The sequence below is a fragment of the Lissotriton vulgaris genome, chromosome 9 (assembly GCF_964263255.1).
Source record: "Lissotriton vulgaris chromosome 9, aLisVul1.2, whole genome shotgun sequence".
Taxonomy (NCBI): Eukaryota; Metazoa; Chordata; class Amphibia; order Caudata; family Salamandridae; genus Lissotriton; species Lissotriton vulgaris.
Window position 1 is genome coordinate 235872543 of NC_141697.1, and position 23272 is coordinate 235895814.

Genomic DNA, 23272 nt, shown 5'->3' on the forward strand with positions numbered 1-23272 from the left:
AAAGGGATGGAATTGGGGCACGTATTGGGGTTGTCTAGATGGTCTGGCATCGTATGCTCGTTGCCTGCCCCTCCGTTCCACAACGGTCCAGTCCCCTCTTCTCGGGTGGTGGCGAAGGTTAGTTGGTGGAAAAAAATAGGAAACTGGAAGGGTCTGGATGGTTGAATCGAAGGATCTGTTAAAGCCTGCACATATGTGGGATACTGTACGGGGGTCTCTGAAACTAACGATTAGACAGTCACCATTGATGTTTTTAGGGGTCTTGCCTATCCAGGGAACCCTCCTGACCATAATAATTTCGTTGTGTAAGTGGGCCGGGAGGGGTCTATTCCAGTTAAGCCATTTGATTACCTTGCTTTTCAGGGAGCTAAAGGTTTCTGTCTCCCCTGATTCTAGTGGTGGTACTCCAGCTAGGATGACAGTAAACCGGTTAGCCTCTGGTGGAAGATCAGGCCGTCTAGGTCTAGGGGTATTGTGTACCTCATTCGGGGGTCCCTGGTTTCCCTCAACCATATGGACTGATGAGTTAGATTGACTTGGCTGATGACTCGCCACGTTCTCAGCAGTTGAATTACTGGGCATAGAGGGAGTTGGTAAGCAAGTATTCGGTGGGGGGATAATTAGTTGGTTCGGGTTCGGGTTAGGAGGTGCAGGGATCGAAGCAGTTGGAATAGTAGAAGGGATATATTGACACTGGGGGTTACTAAGGGTGGCTAGAATGGAGGCAGTAGTTTTCTCTACATTGGATATTCTGGAGTATAACCTATCCAGTTTGGCCTCTAATGGGGATATAATTGATTTAAGTAAAGCCACAGCCCATTCCATGGATATTTCTCTACCCGGAGGGGAGACATCATGGGAGTTAGTAGTGGTCTGGGGTGACTCCCCCCGCACTTTGGCTGATTTTACAGACCTTCCCGTTTTAGTATCTTTCTTGTTATACACTCTTTTCCGCTTCCTAACTGCACCCTCTCTCTCCCCTTGGCTCTTATTTTCGGCAATGCTCACTTCAAAGTGGGATGGAAGGGAAACATTATTGCTTACAGGGACACAGTTAATGTCAGCCACAGTGTCTGTTGTGGTAGCCAGGGTAGCCAAGGTGCCAAGATCTTCTCTAGGCGGGGATGTTACCTCTATAATAGCAGACTGGTCGCTATTTCTGGTGGGCGTTTTGGCGTTAGCAAGGGGTCCTATGGATGAGCGTTTAAGAGAGATGAGTTCAGTTGACAAACGCTTTTCCAGGATGACAATCTCCTTGTCTATGATATTATTGGCCCTTATGATGAATTTCTCCATACCTCCGGCGGTTGACAGGCTACCAGTTAAGGAGGATTTGATCCTATTGTCTCTACCAGCCATTGACCTTACTAAAAGAGACTCACACAGGTTAGAGGGATGGTCCGGTCCGGTCACTCCGGGTCACGAACGGTCACAAACGGGCCCGCCCTTGTCCCGGGCTTCTCCCGGCGCCCTCCCGCGCGCCCCCACTAGCGGGTACTGGCTATCCCTTATATAGATGGTCCGTTGATTTGCAGGCGGGGCGTGGTGGACAGGGAGAGCGGCCAGGTGTTGGTGGGCGGGCGCGGTGTGCAGAGGCTTCTGGTCCTAGAAGTCCTGCTCCGCGCGCTCGCAGCCCTGGTCCAGTCCACGCAACTCACTCCTGCTCCCAGCTGACCCTGGAGCGCAGCGGGACCCGCGAAGCGGGTTCCGCAAGTTGTTAAAGAGAAATAAGGGTCCAGAAATGCCCTCGAGCCACGGCAACAGCAGTCTCCGGATACAGGCGTCCCACGGAGACCTCTCCACTCCGCCCTTTAGAAGAGCTGCAGGCGGGGCGTGGTGGACAGGGAGAGCGGCCAGGTGTTGGTGGGCGGGCGCGGTGTGCAGAGGCTTCTGGTCCTAGAAGTCCTGCTCCGCGCGCTCGCAGCCCTGGTCCAGTCCACGCAACTCACTCCTGCTCCCAGCTGACCTTGGAGCGCAGCGGGACCTGCGAAGCGGGTTCCGCAAGTTGTTAAAGAGAAATAAGGGTCCAGAAATGCCCTCGAGCCACGGCAACAGCAGTCTCCGGATACAGGCGTCCCACGGAGACCTCTCCACTCCGCCCTTTAGTAGAGCTGCAGGCGGGGCGTGGTGGACAGGGAGAGCGGCCAGGTGTTGGTGGGCGGGCGCGGTGTGCAGAGGCTTCTGGTCCTAGAAGTCCTGCTCCGCGCGCTCGCAGCCCTGGTCCAGTCCACGCAACTCACTCCTGCTCCCAGCTGACCCTGGAGCGCAGCGGGACCCGCGAAGCGGGTTCCGCAAGTTGTTAAAGAGAAATAAGGGTCCAGAAATGCCCTCGAGCCACGGCAACAGCAGTCTCCGGATACAGGCGTCCCACGGAGACCTCTCCACTCCGCCCTTTAGAAGAGCTGCAGGCGGGGCGTGGTGGACAGGGAGAGCGGCCAGGTGTTGGTGGGCGGGCGCGGTGTGCAGAGGCTTCTGGTCCTAGAAGTCCTGCTCCGCGCGCTCGCAGCCCTGGTCCAGGCCACGCAACTCACTCCTGCTCCCAGCTGACCCTGGAGCGCAGCGGGACCCGCGAAGCGGGTTCCGCAAGTTGTTAAAGAGAAATAAGGGTCCAGAAATGCCCTCGAGCCACGGCAACAGCAGTCTCCGGATACTCATTGACGTGAAAAAGAGACAACTTCAGGACTGAGACAGGCAACATAAAGCAATTTTTTGGCTTCAAAGTCGTGAGTCTCCCACCCGAATTTGGTCTACACGCATGAATACAAGTAAGCCCATGGTGCGCATGTTCTGAAAAGAGTGAAGGAACTGTGCGCACACTTAGGTCAATATATTTAGATGTTCCTTGGCTTCAGTGCTGCCATGAAAATATTTCATAATGAAAGCTAAACTGTAGCAGTAAATACCAACCACTTTGCTGGTTTGTCATTTTATATGCCCCGGTTACTCAGTGGCGGGTTCCTCTGCTATGGCAGAGAAGCGTTGCCACCCCCACTGCTTTTAAGCAGTACGAAGAAGCAAAAAATTATAATAAATTAAAGTTATTATTATTAGCATAGTGTGCTTCGTGGCATGTTCTGCTGCTTTGTGGGTGGGCGGGTGGCGGGGCTGCTCTGCTCACAGCACAGGGCAGGGGAGGAGTGGTTTGCCCACTCCTAAGTGCGCAATGACCGTTTGGTCGGCCCTCTGGGGCCGCCCAAACCAGTCATGCGCACTTTCCCCTTTTTCCCGTGCAGGTTGAAAACAAGCCCAGGCTCCCATTCCCTGATGGAGCGTCCAACCAGGACGCTCAAAACCAATCGCAACGCTCGGTCAGGGGAGTGTGGGTCCCTACCAATCACGTGATTGGTAAGTGGGGCTTGGCTGTGCTTCTGTCTGGAGAAGAGCAGCAGTGAAGACGCGGGACCCGGCACAACGGTAAGTTTATTTTAATTTTTTTAAGTATGTGCGACCCTTCCACCCCCTACCCGCATGGCATGACTCACCTGCACCGCCACCCGCAAGCCATGCGGGCCATGACTGAGGTTACTTACCAGTAATCTTCATTACTGCGAGCCCTAGTCTTCCCTCCACAGTCCTTGGTTGGCCCCTCCCTCGCGGGTATGGTACTATCCACTTAGCTTAGTTAAAGCTGCTATAACTGGAACTTTTTTTCATCTTCAGTTTCACGTTTGTCCCGGGTAAACGGAGGCAGGGGGCTAAGAGGAGGTAAATCAAGGCACCGACATGATGTTATCTGAGGTATTTATAAGTGAAAAATGTTGCTAAGGAGGTCTATCAAATTAAACAAGACAGTTCATTTTGTAAAGGCTGGTAAAAGGAAAAAGGACGGAATGTAATGCGAAAATCTGAGATGAGTTGTTCTGGACAATCATAATGTCCGTTCCACTTCACTTCTATGACCAAGCTTGAAAAAAATTGCTTTTTTATGTATTTGCTTTTTTATTTCTTTTCCAGTTCAAGCAAAGCACAAATCAATCGCAGCGTTTTACAAAAAGCGAGTCAATCACAAGAATAAAAAGCCAGGATATGATAGATATCCAGCTGTTCCGATTAAGAGGCACATCCAAACTGGTAGCTAACCATAGAATTGCTCATGTTTGAATATGGTAAGATTGCTATGAAGGACCATTCTGATCCTTTTCAGAACTGTAGTCTCTACTTTTCCCAAAAGTCTATCACAAGTGAGTGGCGATATTACCCACTGGCAGGTGAGAGGGACGTGGCCGTGAACTCCATTCATGCTGTTCAAAGATCTATAACTGGAAATAGGAGGCAATAGGTTCTGAGAACAATTATAGTTCTACCCATCGTCCCCACCGATATACTAGGACGGGACCTATTGTCCAAACTGAGGGTGTCCATTTAATTAGAGGGTGGAAGTATACACTGCTCCTCCCCCAAAGTGTCCCCCCTGGAGCACAGACCAATAACATCCGCCCACACCTCAGTCTGAGATTATATGGTAAGCCTTCTAAACTTGTACAAACTAGCACAACAGTGGACAAGCTGTGCACGCCACAACTTGGTAAAAATGGCCAAAGCGGAACCATGTAGGGCACGCAGGTAGCCGGGGACCCCAGATCATGCCGCACACACAGGAACATTGCATCCCATGAGGCTAGGTGGCAGCTTGGACAGGATGTGCGGGGAACATGGCAGTGGCAGCATCCATGTGAACCCCTGGTGCAGCCTCTGTCACTACCCTGGAGCCTCCCCAAATTACACCTTGCCAAGGGGTGCGTTTTCTTCACCGGGAGTCCCCTCCCTCTTGCTCAATACCGAGACAAGTGATTGCAGTAGAAAGGGTGGCCTGTCCGACCAGCAGAACAATGCTTCAAGGAGGTATCCCTGCTGGTCGCATAGGAGAAATCCCTGGGCCCAGGGCCGGCCTTAGGCATGTGCAAGCTGTGCACCTGCACAGGGCCGCCAAACCCCAGGGGCCGCCACGCCAATACATATATCCTTAATATCATAATCCTCTAGGGATGGATACATATTTGCGTGGCGGCCCCTAGCGGGGATTTGGTGGCCTCCGGCTCTGTTCCACTTCCAAACACCCTGACGCCCCCCTCTTCACTGACCGCTGTGCCTCTTCCGGGGCCTCCTCTTCTGGGGCCCTCTTCCGGGGCCCCCTACCTACGCTCCCTGACCAGGGCTGCCATGAGCCTAGAGGCGCCCCTGCTGGGCCTTCAGGGGACAGGCTACCTCCCACGTCCCGCACACAGGTGTCCCATTGGAATGACCAAGTAACTTGCGAGAACATCCCCCAAGGGACTGCTGCAACCACGATCGCACTCCCTGTGCCTGACTAGGAGAAAACTCAGCCACGGGGCCCTTTGAGGGTTCCAAATGAGAGTGCCCACCACTAAACCAAAAAGCTGGAACCCACAAGAGTTCATAGAATGCCACTATTGTCTCCAAAGAAATCACAGGGTGACTAATGTTGCCTAAAAATATACCACAAGCAAAATAGGTTGTCGTCAGGGCTGCCCCTACATAACTACTATATACAGAGCCAGCCCCAGAACACGTCGAATATACAGTGAATCCAGAACCTCAGCACAAGCATGCCTCTCACACCCACTGTAGGGAGCACCCTTACAAACGTAAAAAGGAAACACCACAAAAGTAAGGATCACTCAAAACCTTTAACTTATCAACAACAGTAGGGGTAAATCAAAACCGTTAATTTAGCAACAATGGCAGTGATAGCTAAAAACCTTTAATTGAACACCAAACAGCCAGGATAATTCAAAACTTTTCAGTTCACACAGGAAAACCTCAGGGCGGCCGTACTATGTCGACCGAGAATCCACACTAGAGATCTCCATTCGGAAGCTCATTAGACGCCCGGGGCCCCCTCGCCTGTTGATCCCCCTCAGTGGTGAGCTAACCACTCCACTGGGCGAAGACAGTCTGACGAGGGAGCAGGAAGGCTTTCACTGATGCATGAAACCAGGCACCTAGATCCTTGTGCCCCTACCACCAGGGTGTGCCACAGATCAAAAGGACCCAACTCTCCACTGTCCTCCAAAAGGAGTCCTGCTTATAGTTCCAAAACTGGGTGAATGCTCCGGTGGTTGAGGCCGGACCTTCCAAGCGTTTGGGGAAGGGGTGGTTAAAAAAAAACTAGAGCTCCACAGGCCTCACACTAATCCAGGGCGAGTCAGTAGATAAATCTGCAAGCAAACTGCTGTTTCAGTAGCCTTAGTCACCACGCAATAAGCCCCCAACTGCACACTTGACTCCCTTCTGGGGGCCGAGCATTTGCTTCCATCCTCCTTTCATACAATATGCTTCCAAAACCTTCTAAGGTCAAAACATTGAATCACACCTCACCAAAAGAAATAGATCCTCAACACCCAGGATCTGGGGGAGAGGGGAGCATTAGGAGGTAGAGGGGCTCCACAGATTTTGTTTTCCTTCTTTGCTTCAGGGCAAAAAACCCGTTCCCATTTGCGGATGACACTCTATTGGTGTCCAAAACCCCCATAGATTTGCAGAAACTGATGAATAGCTTTCTCCACAGAGAGGAGTTTGGTAATAAACCACCCTAAAACTAAGTTATGGCCCTAAATCTGCATAAGACCTTTTTGAGGGGAAAGTTCTAGATAGAGTGAATACTTTTGACTACTTGGGCATTAGACTCTCTAGCAGTATGCACTGGTCCTCACAGATCAATAAGAGTAGCCTGAACCTGTGTCACCATGCATCGGGGATACAGAGAATATATCAAGCATCACTTACTAAACAGATATCCCCCTGCTCCTAGAGTTTGTATAGCATCAAGGCTGTAGTGCTCCTTATGGAGCACAATTGTGGGGCTTGGGAGAATTGACATGCTTGAGTAAAGCTGAAAATACTTTTCTACGCTCTTTGGTAGGCCTTCCCAAGAGTACACTGCTGATACCCTTGCAGTGGGACTTGGGAGTGAAACCAGTCATCAGAAAGTCCAACTGAGGCCTCTAATGTTTTGGAAGAGGTTGATGACCACCACAGCCCTTGAATCGTACAATGACGCCCTTAATGATATAACCGAGATAGATTAAAATTTCAAGATTGGCTGGATCCAGTCTCTTAGGGCCACTCTGTGGCATATTGGTTAGGACGATTATTGGAAAAATCAAGATCGCCCTTCGAATCTTGCAAGGGAGACAACCAAGGAGGCATACTGGGAGCGTTAATGAACCGATGAGGTGGGAAGAAGTAGAAATCGCTCTCTGACTGTGGCCCTTTTTGATCTAAAATTGCACAGCAGTGTTAGCTTGGCGTAAGGCAGGAAGGCTCCCGAAGGCAATGTGTAAAGCAGTGGTGCAGCACACACTCACACTGAGACAGTAACTCGCACGCAATAGAATGACACCACATCAGGTTGTTTTATAAACCAAGACTCTTTATCTACTTGAGGTTCAGGCAGGTAACACTTCTTAGGTCCTAGGCTAAGGGAGTCAACACCTCCTAGGCATCAATTCAATAAAGATAACGATTCTGCTATTCAGGGACATCATAGGCAACATTTCCTATAAGCAGGGTCATCAATGGAACACTTCACGGGCATGAATATAACATCAAAACATTTCCTAGATATGGGGATCATTTCAGCAACATTTCTTAGGCAAGAGGGACATCACGGTAACATGCACAACATCTCCTAAGTTCTCCCCTGATAAAGGCAAGGTTTCCTATGCAGGTATATTCTCAGCAGAACAGACCCTATGCAAGGGTTAACTCAAAGCCTACTTCTGAGGCAGTATGAACGCAGCTGGCCCACCCACCAAGCTCTTACTCCCAGTGGGTGGATAGACTCCTCCAGGCCCAGTTCACATCATTAGCCAGGGCAGTTTGGCGTTTACTTTTAAGACCAGTTCCTTTTATCTCCAAGCGGGGGTTAAATGGGGCCTACGCGGCACGTTCTCCTGAGGTGAGGGGCGGTCACAGGGCTGCCATTCCCATCTAATTAGGCCCCTCGGCAGCCCCACTGGTAGTTCTAGCGTATCCGTTCTCCCTGGGGTGTTACCTGGGGTTTTCGCTCTCTCTTGTGCCCGCGCAGGCTCTGCGGGCACCCAGCTGCTCCTTCGCTCCCAACTCCGGCCTCCACACACCATCAAACTCGGCCGGGAGGGGGTTCCTGCTCTTCTTGGTGCCCCCGCGCTGAGGCCTGGACGGGCTCCGGGCATTCCGATTCGTCCCCCCGGCCCGGTAACCAATCAGCGCGCAGCCTTCAGGGGAGCAGCAGCAGCCGGCAATGGGTGCGTGACTCGGAGGGGGCTGGGTCGATGAAACGGCCAGTGCCCCAGTCTCGTAGCAACGGGTGCTCGCAAGGCCTAGGCCCAGTGTAGCCTTCGGCAATACCGCGGCGGCCCTCCCGAGGCTTCGGAGCCACGGCGGTTCAAGGGACTACACAAACTCTTCCCGGCACTGCCCAGGGCACACAGCGATTCGGGCTTCATGGCGCCTGTGTCGCAACGGTGATCCTCAGTGTTAGATTTGGGGGTCTCTGGTTGGCACAGGTAGGTACTTGTGACAAACAGGGACCCTCTCCTCTAGTCAGGGAAAGGGGATTACACTCCTAAAATAGGAAGCGTTGTAAGTTAAGCAGTTGTGACCACATATAGTAACCCAGTGACAACACTACAAATGGACACCACACAGGTCTTATATCAAAAATAAGTAGACTTTATATAGAGTTACCACAAGACCATTAAACAACAAAAATACACACTATGATTACTTTTAGATGGTAGATTAGGCTTAGTTCAGTTCAGTTCTTAGATGCAACACTCTGCTTCAATGTACCTTAAGTTGCTTTGCGCTTCCATGACAAGCAATGTCACAGTGATGGGAAATGCGGCAAAAGTCAGGTGCAAAGAAATAAAGACGTGAAGATCTTCCAGATGCGGCATGCTTCTGGGGGATGCGAGAAACTCTTGGTTCGATGCGTGGACTGCAGCGGCGATACCCTTACGATGCGATGGCAACAGCTCCAGCGGTGACGCTCTTATCCACGATGCAGGAAGCTTCCCCTCGATGCGACAACTACAGTGGCGACATCCAAGATGCAACGTTAGCAGCTCCGACTGCGGCACGCTTCTCGGGGATGCAAGGTGCTCTTGAGTGATGCGGTGCTGTGTGACAGTTCCAGTGGCGGCACCCTCCTTCTCCGGAGTTGCGACGGCAGACACAGCGATGGCGGCATGCTCCGACCTCGTTGCGAGATTCTTCTCCTGATGCGGTGCAGTGCGACAGCTCCAGCGGCGACACCCTACTTCTTCAGAGTTGGGACGGCAGGCACAACAACACGCTTCTTCTCGTTGAGTCCCGCTTCCAGCTCCTTGCGACACGCATCCCTCAGAAGGCCCAAAACAGCAGCAGGCACTTCCTACCTCCTACCTACTACCTCCTTCTTCGGAGTTGCGACGGCAGCAGCAGCGACGGCGACAAGCTTCCTCTTCGTTGCGGCACGCTTCTCTCCGATGCGGTGCATTGCGACAGTTCCAGCGGCGACACCCTCCTTTCTCCGGAGTTGCGACGGCAGGCACAGCGACGGCGACACGCTTCTTCTCTTTGAGTCGTGCTTCCAGCTCCTTGCGACACGCAGTTCCTCAGAAGTACCAAAACAGCAGCAGGAACTTCCATAGAACTCTGGGGAGCTGGGGGGTGAAGTCTGTTGTCCGTGAGACTTCAGCAGGAGGCAAGCACTTTTCCAAGCCCTTGGAGATCCTTCACAAGTTGAAAGCAAAGTTACAAAGTTCCTTTCTCCTTCCTTTGGCAGTAAGGCAACCACTGCAGGCCAATCCCCAAGCAGCACCTCAGCTTGGAAAAAGTTTCTCCTCAGTTTCTTCACGTTCCTCTCCTCAGGAAAGGTTTCTTCTTGTAGTCCAAAATGATCTAATTTCATGGGATCAGGGTCCCAATATTTATACCCAGAAATCCTTTGTCCTCCGAGGGAAGAGGGGCATTTTCCCAGTCCAAACCAGTTCTGAAGCACTCTGTTTACCAGACTTCTCCTTTCCTTTCACAGTGCAGGGCAAGCACATCAGACACCCCACAGGAGGTGGAGCCAGCATTGTGGAAGGCAAGTACAGTTTCTGGAGCACTCTGTTTACAGGACTCCTTCTCTTCTTTCAGTGTGCAGGGCACAGACATCAGCGGCTCCCCAGGGGGTGGAGCCATCATTGTGGAAGGTAGGCACAGCCCTATTCAGAGTTCAGGTGCCCTGCTCCCTCCCATCAAGATGCAGATCTCTCTATTCACCACTGGGTGACTCAGCCTGTCTCCTGGAATTCCCCAGCCCTGTCACTCACAGAAACCAGACATAGGAATACACATCCTAGCAGAGGCAGGTTTGAATGGTTAGACAAGCAAATACCTACTTTCTAAAAGTGGTATTTGCAAACACAGAATATTAAAATAAACTTTACTAAAAAGATGTATTTTATTATTCTGAGTTCAGGCATACTAAACTCGAATTTCTACCATGTTCTCTGAGCCTGTTAGGATTATAAAGTGTAACAATTCTAACAGCCCATTCTGGCCTATGGAGAACAGGTAGCCTTGCAATAGCGAAAAACGAAAATGGCTGTAATTCACTATTAGGACATGCCACACACATCAGGGCTTGTCCTACCTTATACTTACAATGCACCCTGCCCTTGGGCCTACCACAGGGGTGACTGATATGAAGAAAAGGGAAGGTTTAGGGACTGGGAAGTGGGTGCACTTGCCCAGTCAGCATGACAGTACCAGACATCACGCAGGCTCTGCAATGGCAGACCTTAGACACATTTTACAAGGCTGCTTCTGTGGGTGGCACAACCAGTGCTGCAGGCTGACCAGCTGCATTTGGATTACACGCCCTGGCACACTCAGTGCACTAGACTAGGGTCTAACAAGTAAACCAACTTAGCCAAACATGGAATCACCAATCCATACATCAATTTACAATAGGGAACACTTGCACTGTGGCACTGAATAGCAGTGGCACAGTGCGCAAAGCATCTAACACCAGCAAAAACACATGAGGCAACAGCAAAAATGGAAGGGAGACCCACGCCAATGGTGCCAGGTCTAACACGTGTCCCCTCCAACTGAAAAGTGGGGAGAACTACCCTAACTCCCGGGAGTTCTCTTCACTAAGGCGGAAAAATCTAGCTAGACCTTCAGCGTTGGCGTGTTCTGTACCAGGGTGGTGTTCCACCGTAAAGTCCATACCCTGTAGGGAAATGGACCACCTCAACAACTTTGGATTCTCACCCCTCATCGGCGTCAACCATCTGAGGGGTCTGTGGTCTGTCTGAACCCGGACGTGAGTCCCAAACAGGTATGGTCTCAGCTTCTTCAGTGCCCAGACCACCGCAAATTCCTCATGCTCACTAGCACTCCACCTCTGTTCCCATGGAAGTAACCTTCTACTGATAAAGGCTATAGGTTGATCTAGGCCCGCCTCATTCATCTGTGACAGAACAGCCCCCACACCATGCTCTGAAGCATCTGTTTGGATGATAAACTCTCTTGAGAAGTTGGGTGCCAGGAGCATGGGTGGTGTGCACATGGCAGCTTTCAGGGCCTCAAAAGCTTTCTGACAGGTGTCACCTTCTTGGGCTGCTTCCTGGAAGTCAGCTCTGTCAAGGGTGCATCAATGTTGCCATACCCCGTGACAAACCTCCTGTAATACCCTGTGAGACCTAAGAAGGCTCTCACCTCTGTCTGGGTTCTGGGTGGCTCCCAAGCCAGGATGGTTTCAATCTTGGGTTGTAGGGGCGCCACCTAGCCCCTCCCAACTTGGTGCCCCAAGTACACCACGGAACCCTGCCCGATCTGGCACTTACTCGCCTTGATCGTGAGGCCTGCTTTCCGCTTTCCGCAGTGTCAGTTCCTCCCAACTGACACTGAACACTGGGATGTCATCCGGGTAGGCGGCACTGAATTCCTCCAGCCCAACCAACACCTGGTTGACCAACCTCTGAAAGGTGGCAGGGGCATTCTTCATCCCAAAAGGCATAACACGGAACTGGAAATGCCCATCTGGTGTAGAGAATGCTGACCTCTCCTTCGCCCCATCAGTCAAGGCGATCTGCCAGTACCCAGACATTAAATCAAACATGCTGAGGTACCGTGCAGCCCCTAGCCGATCAATGAGCTCATCACCTCTGGGGATGGGGTGCGCGTCAGTCTTCGTGACTGAATTGAGCCCTCTGTATTCCACACAGAACCGGAGTTCGGGTGTGGCACCCAGCGCCGTAGCCTTCGGGACCAAGACCACTGGGCTGGCCCAAGGACTGCTAGATGACTCAATCACCCCAAGTGCAAGCATCTTTGAGACCTCCTCTTTAATGCAAGCCCTCACCCTGTCAGTTACTCTGTAAGACTTGTGCTTCACAGGTAAGCTGTCTCCTGTGTCCTCATCATGGACGCACCAATCTGTGACACCAGGAACCAGGGAGAACAGATCAGGAAACTGTCCCAGCAACTGGCGGCAGTCATTCTGTTGCTCAGGGGTCAGGGTGGAAGAGAGATTAACACCATCCACTGACCCATCTTGCTCTGAGGCTGACAGGAGGTCAGGAAGAGGCTCAGTCTCCTCCTCCATTCCAGCATCTGTTGCCAAGAGCATTCCCACTTCAGACCTCTCTAAGTGGGGCTTAAGGCGGTTGACATGTAGGACCCTCAAGGGGTTCCTAGGAGACCACAAGTCCACCAAGTAGGTAATTGGATTCTTGCGCTCCACAACCTCAAAAGGTCCGGTCCACTTATCGTGGAGCGCACAGGGCTCCACTGGGGCCATGACCCACACCTTCGGCCCAGGCTGAAGCTTTACCAGAGTGGCATTCTGGTCATACCAGCGCTTCATCTCCTCCTGACTGGCCTCCAGATTCGCCTGAGTGAGTTCACTGAAGCGCCTGGTCTGGTTCCTGAAGGCCAGCATGTAGCTAAATACATCCTGGGGAGGTTTCCTGGGAGATTGCTCCCTGCCTTCCTTGACCAGACTCAGAGGTCCTCTGACCGGGTGTCCATCGAGCAACTCAAAGGGACTGAACCCTAGAGATTTCTGTGGCACCTCCCGGTAGGCAAAGAGTAGGCATGGTAAGGGGACATCCCACTTACGCCTCATGGTTTCCTCAAGACCCATAATTATGCCCTTCAGGGTCCGGTTGAACTTTTCAACCAACCCATTTCCTTGGGGGTGGTAAGGAGTGGTAAACTTATAAGTTACACCACACTCCTGCCACAGTGACTTCATATACTTGGAAATTAAGTTGGTCCCCGGTCAGACACTACCTCGCGATGGAATCCCACTCGGGAGAAAATTCCCATCAGTTCTTGTCCCACCACGGGGGCCGTCGCTGTCCTCAGAGGTATGGCTTCTGGGTACCGGGTGGCATGGTCCACCAAGACCAGGATGAACCTGTTGCCCATGGCTGTCTTGGGGTCCAGTGGCCCCACAATATCAATCCCCACCCACTCAAAGGGGGTACTGACCACAGGGAATGGCTATAGAGTAGCCTTATGCTTCCTCCCACTTGCCTGGCAAGTCTGACAAGTCCTGCAATGATTATCAGAACTCTTGCGCATTTGGGGCCAATGAAAGTGGGTGACAAGCCTCTCAAAGGTCTTGTCCTGCCCCAAATGTCCTGCTAATGGCACATCATGAGCCAGCCCCAGTAGGAAGGCTCTGAACTTCTGGGGTACCACCAGCACACGGGCTGACCCAGGTTCAGCAACCTTTGGCTCACTATACAGGAGACCATTCTCCCAGTAGATCCAATGTGATCCTGACTGATCACCTGCTGCCTGGCTTACAGCCTGTTGCCGCAAGCCCACAAGAGAAGGGCATTCTTTCTGCTCCTTGCAAAAGTCTTTCCTGGAGGGACCTCCTTCTTGCTGCCAATGAGTCAGCTCAGGCAGGTCTCCCAGTTCAGGTATCTGTTCCCCAGAAGGCTCCAGGGCATCCCCCTCAGGGTCTAACGCCTCCTGGCCTGTGGGAACTTCGGGGACCGGTTTCCCGTGACCCTCACCACTTCTCTCTTCTGCAGGTTCCTGGGCCTCCCTCTCAGGCTCCAGGTCCTCTTGAGAACCCCTACTGGCTGACATTGACCAGGTGGCCACGCACACCCAGTCAGGCAGACCAACCATCTTCATGTGAGTTGTTTTCTCTACCTTTTCCCAAGGGGAGCTCTACAAATCATTTCCTAACAAACAGACAACAGGCATGGTGGGCCTCACAGCTACCTGAATAGTACCAGAGACCCCCCCCCCCCACTCAAAGGGAACCTGAGCCATTGGACAATGACTCTGTGTTGTCGGCGTTAACAACTTGGCAAAATGCATGAGGGACAATCTGCTCTTGAGACACCGGGTGACACCTGACACTTGTCACACTGGCTCCTGTATCTCTAAGAGCCTCCACCTTTTGGCCATTGACTGTCACTCGCTGCCCATATTTCTTAGTGTTCCTGGGCAGCTGAGCCTCTGAGACCATCTCACTGTCTCCTAAAGAGACTAGGGTCATCTGTGCGGGATCCCCCCCACCTGGGACATTAATCTCCTCCCCCAAGGCTACACTAGCCATCTGCCGGGGCGGAGCACCAGTGGGTGCTTGTTTACCAAACAGGCGGCATCTGGTATCATTCGCCTTATGACCCAGGTCACCTCCCTTGTAACATTTCAGGGGCCCCTGGGGAACAGGACTACCAGTCGGGCCCCTTGCTTTCTCTCAGGGGGAGGCTGGGAACCTTTCATGGCGTTCCCTTGGGGACTACTTTGGGGCCCTTTGGGGAACTCCTTCAGTTTACTCTTGTCCCCCCCACTCTTCTGCTGGGGACCCTGCCCACCTTTGGCTGAGTCTCCCATGTGACCCTTGTGGACCCTGGTACCGACCCAGCGACCCGCCTCCTCAGCAAGCTTCCTAGGGTTAGTCAGCTTGCTTTCTATCAGATGCTGGCGCAGCTCTGGAAAACAATTTTCAGACAAGTGCTCCCATGCAATCAAATCAAAGAGACCTTGAAAATCATTAACCTTGCTGCCCTTTACCCAACCATCCAATGCTCTGCAAAAAAAATGACATATTCAACCCAAGTACTGTTTTCTAACTTTTTGCATTTCCTGAACCTCTGCCTATAGAGCTCAGGTGTCAAACAGCGTGGTCTTAGGCTTAGCCCAAAAGAATAAGTGGTGCTTCGTTTCCCACAGAGTTTAAAGTGGAGAGCTCTACTAAGCAGTCTTTGACACGAAGTGTGGCTCCTTGGCCCCCGAGGGATGTCACTGAGTCACTAGTTAAATAAAGGAATTTAGTAACAGCTAGAGATGGACTATAAAATGGCGCATGTGCTGTGGGGAGGTCTCTAGACTCTGTACACTAATGCACGTCAACCAGCGGCTGATAAATAGGTGCCAGGATCAGCGAGCTTGAGAATGCCCTCTTTGTCCCACTGGCCAACACTGTTGATGCCGTCTGTATTCTTTGCACTGTGCAGTTAGCCTAGTCAGGCAAGCCACAGTCAAGGAAGGCAGGATGAGCTAAACTTGGCAAGAAAGCTGTTTGAGGACGTATGTAAAGAAGGGAGTGCCAATTCTGCACATAATGGCCTTAAGTTAGTTACCATTCGAACATAATCAGTTGGTGTGAGTCTAGCTAAGGTGACAGGTATTTCGAGTGCTGCTATTAATATAGAAAATGTCAGTGGGGGTTTGGATTAAAAGACTAGGGAGGTTGTGAATGAAGGAAGTGCGCTTTTGTCCTGTTTGGGTAGTGATGCAGCTGTGTTAAATTTCACTGCCCCGCTTACCTTTAGCATCAAGACGATTCATTAGCAGGACCCGCGTTAATCTATTCCTTTGAGTCTGCCTGTTTTTTGCGGCTGATAGATCTGGCCGCATCACACTGCCATCGCGCAAATAAGGAAACTCTGCTTGTAGCATAAAAGGTCACTTTTATTATTAGGACAGTCAAAGACAGACTCCGAAACTTACGTTTATTAAACAAACACCTTTATATAATTTTTCCAAAACCTTTTCCCCAACTGTTATTACATCATTATTCACCAATGATTTCATAATTTGCCAAAACTCCAAAACTGTTTTTGTACCAATCCAATATTTTCCCTTCCACTTTTCCTTTCCCTTTTCTACCTACCCTCCCCACACCCCAGAGAGAAAGGATACGTCTGCTCTAGACCATCCTATCCCCTAAAAACACGCCACCCAGGAAAACCCCAAGTGTTTTCCTGCCCCACCCAAAACCTCTGCAATATAAAAACAAAAATTAAACTTTCCTATGAGAACACCATAGATCAACACACCACAACTTTGCCAAAACATCACGTAGCTCCATAAGATAATAGGCTTGCCCCATCTGCGACAAATGCACCCCATCATCTCTGAACAAATGCAGCATCCTGCTTGAAAAATGCTCATGCGCCAGAACAGTTATGCCCATTGCAGTGCAGAAAATTTTCATCGCTCTGTTCAACTTACGGCGGGCTTTTTCCACCGCCGCATGTAAACGAGCCCCCCTCCATTGGTGCCTATACAAGAATTCTGTCCAAACAACTGTTGTTCCCACCTAATTATTTTTGAGTACTGCTAGATCCAGCTTCATTTGCTTTATCAGGGTCAGGCCTGATAATTCAACCAAATCGTTTTCACCCAGGTGTATGATGAGGAGATCTGGGATTCCCCATTCCGCAGCCAGTTTGGACAGCAAAGGAAATAGATCAAGCCATGCCATACCCCCGACCCCTTTCCACAACACCTCATGGTCTTTTCCCAACAAAGAAAAAAGTTCCACAGCGGATCTAGCAGCCAGCACCTCTATATTCCAATGTCCCTCAAATGTCCAATTTCTTTTTGTGCTGATAACCTCCAGGACCTGCTGCGGTTTGGTCCTACTGGAAATCCAGAGAAAGACTTTAGAAACAGAATGGAGGCAGCACCAAAGATGAAGTAGACCAGAACCACGTAGTATCAAAAATAGGTTTTCTTTTATTTTTTCAATTACAAGACAGCCAACGCGTTTCGCTCCCCAGCCATGGGAGCTTCATCAGGGCTGAAAGCAACACAGAAATACACCAATATTAATAACACATATTAATATAACATATACAACAAAAAAACAGACAAGGTTAAAAAATACATTGAAGTTAAACTTCTGACGAGACGAGATGGCAATGCTGAAAAGAGTCACAATTTCAATCCTATGTTTTTTAAAAAAATCCTGCATTGAATCTAATTATACAGACACAAAAATGGTGCAGCTCAATGGTTGTATAAAACATTGGTAACCAGAACCCAATATACCCAAATGTAGAGTGCCTGAGGTCAAACAGATAAAAAGAGCCATTTGATAAAACCCAAGTAAGCAAAGGAGAGAATAATGAAAAGCAAGGTGGGGGATTTTTTTGCCCCTACAGGAACCCATACCAAAAGGTTATCCCATGTAGAAAGTATGCACATGTACCATGTGCCAGTGACCAGGCCAGCGTTGAAACTATACAAAAAATGGTCTCACCAAGGATGTTATCCGATCTTGAAATGACGGAATGACGTCAGCGCAAACGTTTGACCAAAGCAGTACAAATGCTGAAAAATGGTACAAAAGATTTATTTAGTATATATGTACTTGTCCAGAGATCAAGCCCTAAAAGGTATTAAGGATTAAGGGGCGCCAAAATTCCTTACCCGATATCAAAATTATGGTATCCGAATAATATTTTAAACACGTCAGGGGTATATATGAAAATGGCACGATTGTCCAAAAAGGTAATATTCCACTATATCAAAAAGAAAAAAGAAGGAGTATTTCAGTCAATGTATGTAAGAGTGAATATTCAAGAACTGGTTATTGGTAAGCCATGATAAATAAATGGACCATGGAGACAATTTAATTTATATGTACATAGGAACGAAGATTCTAATTCCTCGCGAATCAATTATTATCAAATTAGTCACAAAATGAATGTAAATTTTTTGGCGTCCAAGGACAAGTACAAGCGCAGACCTTAATAAGCTGCCGCCACAGATGCTGTAATGTAAATTGGAAAAAAAAGGAGAATGTAGAAAAAATAAACAAATTGGGAGTCGCATATACACATACATGTAAATCACGCCCCCACACAATTCTTTTCATTAGTCCACTATGTTGAATCACAATAGATCATTAACTACTAGTCTGCAAGAAAGTTGCTGGAGTAATAGTCCTATTGCAAGCACTCATCACATATGTAATCCAAAAAGAAACAATACTACTGTCATGCTAATTTTGAAAGAGCAGACCATTGGTGAGAGAACGAATTCACACATAAAAAGTCCTATGCAGGAATTGATGTTACTAAGGTTGTAGAGTATTGGTGCTTGATGGCAATCCAAATCCCAGTAAGGGAAGTGTCATATGATGGCCCATATTAAATATATATATCATATGCTTTCCCCAATGTTACAAGTGGGAGCATATCACCGTAACCCTGTAAATCCTCCTCCAAAGTGAAAAGTCACATCCCCAAGGCATGCAGGCCCGAAGGAAAATGCGTTACGTTTTTAAACACGGGCTGCAGTTAACGGAGCATTTTGACCCCGCCAACCTGAGGCGAAAACATCACCATAGATCAGTTAGCAACACACGGAGCGCTTGTAAACCGCCTCCCGGAAACTTGCAGCTGGAGAGTATTTACGTTTTTAAACAAGGGCTACAAGTAACGGAGCATTTTAACCCCGCCAACCTGGGGAGAGAAAATCACAATAAATAGGTTGGCAATACACGGAGCGCTTGTAAGCCGCCTCCCGGAAACTTGTAGTTAGAAAACATTGACGTTTACGGAGGCTACAAAAGACGGAGCGTTTTAAACCCTTTGAGGACTTAAGTGAAGATCTACTCAAGGAATGGGAGAGCAATTTAGAGGGAGCATCATCCATTATGATGAAAATCTTGATCAAGCACTCATTAGAAAAGGGCGAAAAACTACAGGCCGAGATTGAGCAAATAGAAAAGGAGATTGGGGAGATGGGAGAGAAGGATCTAACTGAAAAGAATTTTGCCATTTTGAAAAAAGTAATGGATAATCATCAAATCTACCTTAAAGATAAAAAACTGCGTAAAATTAAGAGGGATGACCGTGATTACAGGGACGGTCGTATCTACACTTTTGCTAAAAAATTTGACAATCTCCCAGGTCCCGAGGATAAAAAAAGATCTAGGGAAGATAGGGATGATGGGGACGACAACCAGTCAGTCAGTAACATCTCCATCTCATCAGCCAGCAGTATTGCCTCTTCCACCATAACACCTGAGGTCCCTTTAGGCGAGGGTGCCACGTCGTTCCAGAAGGAACTGGCAAAGTTAAGAATGTCAAGCCGCCTCCAACAAAAAAGGGAACAACCAAAACCAGGAGGGGCGGCAGGAGGTGGAAAGGAAGTAGGAAAAACCGACAAATCTGTAAAACCAAAGAAGTAATCAATACTGCTAGTTTGTCAAATAGCACTGATGGTATACAAGATCTAAAAGTTGTAAATCTATCTAATAAAACTCTTGATGTTACTGATATGCAAGTTTTGAGTAAGGGATTGAATTTTTGTCCGACGCAAATGGGTGACCTAACTGATGTACATGTTGACCTGTTTAAATTCACCAGACTCCTTAAATTGAAGGATTTTTTTTCCAATAGACCTGTGTGTAGTGCTGTTCCTAACAACCAGATGCACGAGAGTGAACACACTGTTGCCTCCATCCGCGCTGTCCACTGTCTTATGACCCTAGATGAGGAGGATTTGCAGGGTTACGGTGATATGCTCCCACTTGTAACATTGGGGAAAGCATATGATATATATATTTAATATGGGCCATCATATGACACTTCCCTTACTGGGATTTGGATTGCCATCAAGCACCAATACTCTACAACCTTAGTAACATCAATTCCTGCATAGGACTTTTTATGTGTGAATTCGTTCTCTCACCAATGGTCTGCTCTTTCAAAATTAGCATGACAGTAGTATTGTTTCTTTTTGGATTACATATGTGATGAGTGCTTGCAATAGGACTATTACTCCAGCAACTTTCTTGCAGACTAGTAGTTAATGATCTATTGTGATTCAACATAGTGGACTAATGAAAAGAATTGTGTGGGGGCGTGATTTACATGTATGTGTATATGCGACTCCCAATTTGTTTATTTTTTCTACATTCTCCTTTTTTTTCCAATTTACATTACAGCATCTGTGGCGGCAGCCTATTAAGGTCTGCGCTTGTACTTGTCCTTGGACGCCAAAAAATTTACATTAATTTTGTGAGTAATTTGATAATAATTGATTCGCGAGGAATTAGAATCTTCGTTCCTATGTACATATAAATTAAATTGTCTCCATGATCCATTTATTTATCATGGCTTACCAATAACCAGTTCTTGAATATTCACTCTTACATACATTGACTGAAATACTCCTTCTTTTTTCTTTTTGATATAGTGGAATATTACCTTTTTGGACAATCGTGCCATTTTCATATATACCCCTGACGTGTTTAAAATATTATTCGGATACCATAATTTTGATATCGGGTAAGGAATTTTGGCGCCCCTTAATCCTTAATACCTTTTAGGGCTTGATCTCTGGACAAGTACATATATACTAAATAAATCTTTTGTACCATTTTTCAGCATTTGTACTGCTTTGGTCAAACGTTTGCGCTGACGTCATTCCGTCATTTCAAGATCGGATAACATCCTTGGTGAGACCATTTTTTGTATAGTTTCAACGCTGGCCTGGTCACTGGCACATGGTACATGTGCATACTTTCTACATGGGATAACCTTTTGGTATGGGTTCCTGTAGGGGCAAAAAAATCCCCCACCTTGCTTTTCATTATTCTCTCCTTTGCTTACTTGGGTTTTATCAAATGGCTCTTTTTATCTGTTTGACCTCAGGCACTCTACATTTGGGTATATTGGGTTCTGGTTACCAATGTTTTATACAACCATTGAGCTGCACCATTTTTGTGTCTGTATATTTAGATTCAATGAAGGATTTTTTTTAAAAACATAGGATTGAAATTGTGACTCTTTTCAGCATTGCCATCTCGTCTCGTCAGAAGTTTAACTTCAATGTATTTTTTAACCTTGTCTGTTTTTTTGTTGTATATGTTATATTAATATGTGTTATTAATATTGGTGTATTTCTGTGTTGCTTTCAGCCCTGATGAAGCTCCCATGGCTGGGGAGCGAAACGCGTTGGCTGTCTTGTAATTGAAAAAATAAAAGAAAACCTATTTTTGATACTACGTGGTTCTGGTCTACTTCATCTTTGGTGCTGCCTCCATTCTGTTTCTAAAGTCTTTTCCCAACAAGCCCAAACCCCTTCCACAGATTTGCTATTCAGCAAAAACTGATGACCATTTTAACAAAGAATGGCCCACAATCCAAGTCCTCTTTTTCCGGGGGATATCCAAAACTCGACCTATGATAAAAAACCAACATTAAACTAGTATACAAAAAGGGGGGGGGACAATACATTTCACAGCCGAACATATCTGTAGCAACAGTTTGATTTCCACCTCCCAATGCGCTGTATCTCCTCCCTCCCCCAACCCAGTCTGGCAGCTTCCGTAGCGGCACCTATCCTAAAGGAATGGGTCCCGAAGCACTGTGGATTTTCCCCCACCAAGGCAAGACTTTTCCTCAGGACTGATAAAAACTGAAAAGAAGTCAACTGGCCCCCTTGAACATGACAAAAAATCATCCCTTAACGGAAAAACTTTGACAGTAAAAATGACTCCCACTCAACCAAAGGACAACAACTCCCCACCCCGCTCCCTCTCAGCCTTATCCATGTTCCAACCCCTTTTTGGTCTGTCTTTGACTATCTCAGCCTGATTTCCAAAACCCTCCCAATCACTACTCGTACATCCGATGTCTGTATGCCAAATTGATTCCTTAAACCCAAAAGTTCCGAAATCCGGAACGCACCAAAAAACAACCAGACCATACATAACCTGAATCTAACTAATTCCCATTCACTATAGCAACAATTAGGCAGAACTCCTAAAATCCGCCGTAACAGGTCAAAAGTAATAGGCTCTCTCAAGGACTTGCCAAGAACTTTGCTGCGCCCAAAACCCTTCAGCATCTTACGCAACAAAAACCCAACCTGTCCAACCTTATCTAACAATAAATGACTATAAAATGAAATGCCCGCAAGTTTGCCGGAAATCGTTGTATGCGACAAACCCTTGTCCATCAAATGTAATACAAAACGTAACATGAACTGTTCATCTTCTACTGCTGCATCATCCTGTTCATGAGCCAAAGCATAAATCAAGAATTCAGACCACGCTTGCTGGTAACTCTTACGCGTGGACATAGCAATGGACTGCTCCACCAGCTCCGCAATCCTCACTCCCCCAGGTCCCAGATGGTCGAAGGAATCTCTGTCTTGCATCTGTTCGCTCTTGGTTCCAAATCTCGGAACTTCTGCCAATTGCAACGAGACAGAGCATCGGCGATTGAGTTGTTAACACCAGGAATATGCCTGGCTCTGAAAACAATGTTCAGCTTAAGTATCTGTAACATAAATGCTCGTAACAAATGCAAGACCCTCACATCTCTCGCTCTCTGCCCATTGACCGAACCCTGAACTCCTCTCCCCACACCTGCAGTGCCACCAATAGTGGAAAGAACTCCAGGAAGGCGATACTACGGCCTTGAGCTAACCAACGCTCCAGCCAACTCTCCGCGCACCAGCGCCCTTCCCAAAACCGTCCAAAGCCTTGAGCCCCTGAAGCTTCCAAGAAAATCTGAACCTGCCACACTGTGTCGTCCTCCACAAAATTGATCGACACACCGATGAACAACTCATCCAAAAATCTCAACCAAATGACCAAATCCTCTTTTACCTTGTTTGTCAATCTGATGTGGTGATGCGGCAAGGAAGCACCCGACATTGCAAAACCAAGTCGTCTGCAAAAGGTTCTTCCCGCTCTCACCACTCTACAGGCAAAATTGAGATAACCCAATAGCCGCTGAACTTGTCTGAGCTGCAACTTCTTTTCACCCAGCACTTCCCTCAAAAAAACCCTGATCTCTTGCACCTTAGCCAAGGGCAAACGAGCCACCATTGCTTCAGTATCAATCTCTATGCCTAAAAAGACTAACTTCGTCGCTGGACCCTCTGTTTTTTCTGGAGCCAGCGGAACTCCAAAGTCACCTGCCATCTCCTGAAAGGAAGCCAACACTTTATTACACTGCTCAGTTCTGGCTTGACCAATAAACAAAAAGTCGTCCAAATAGTG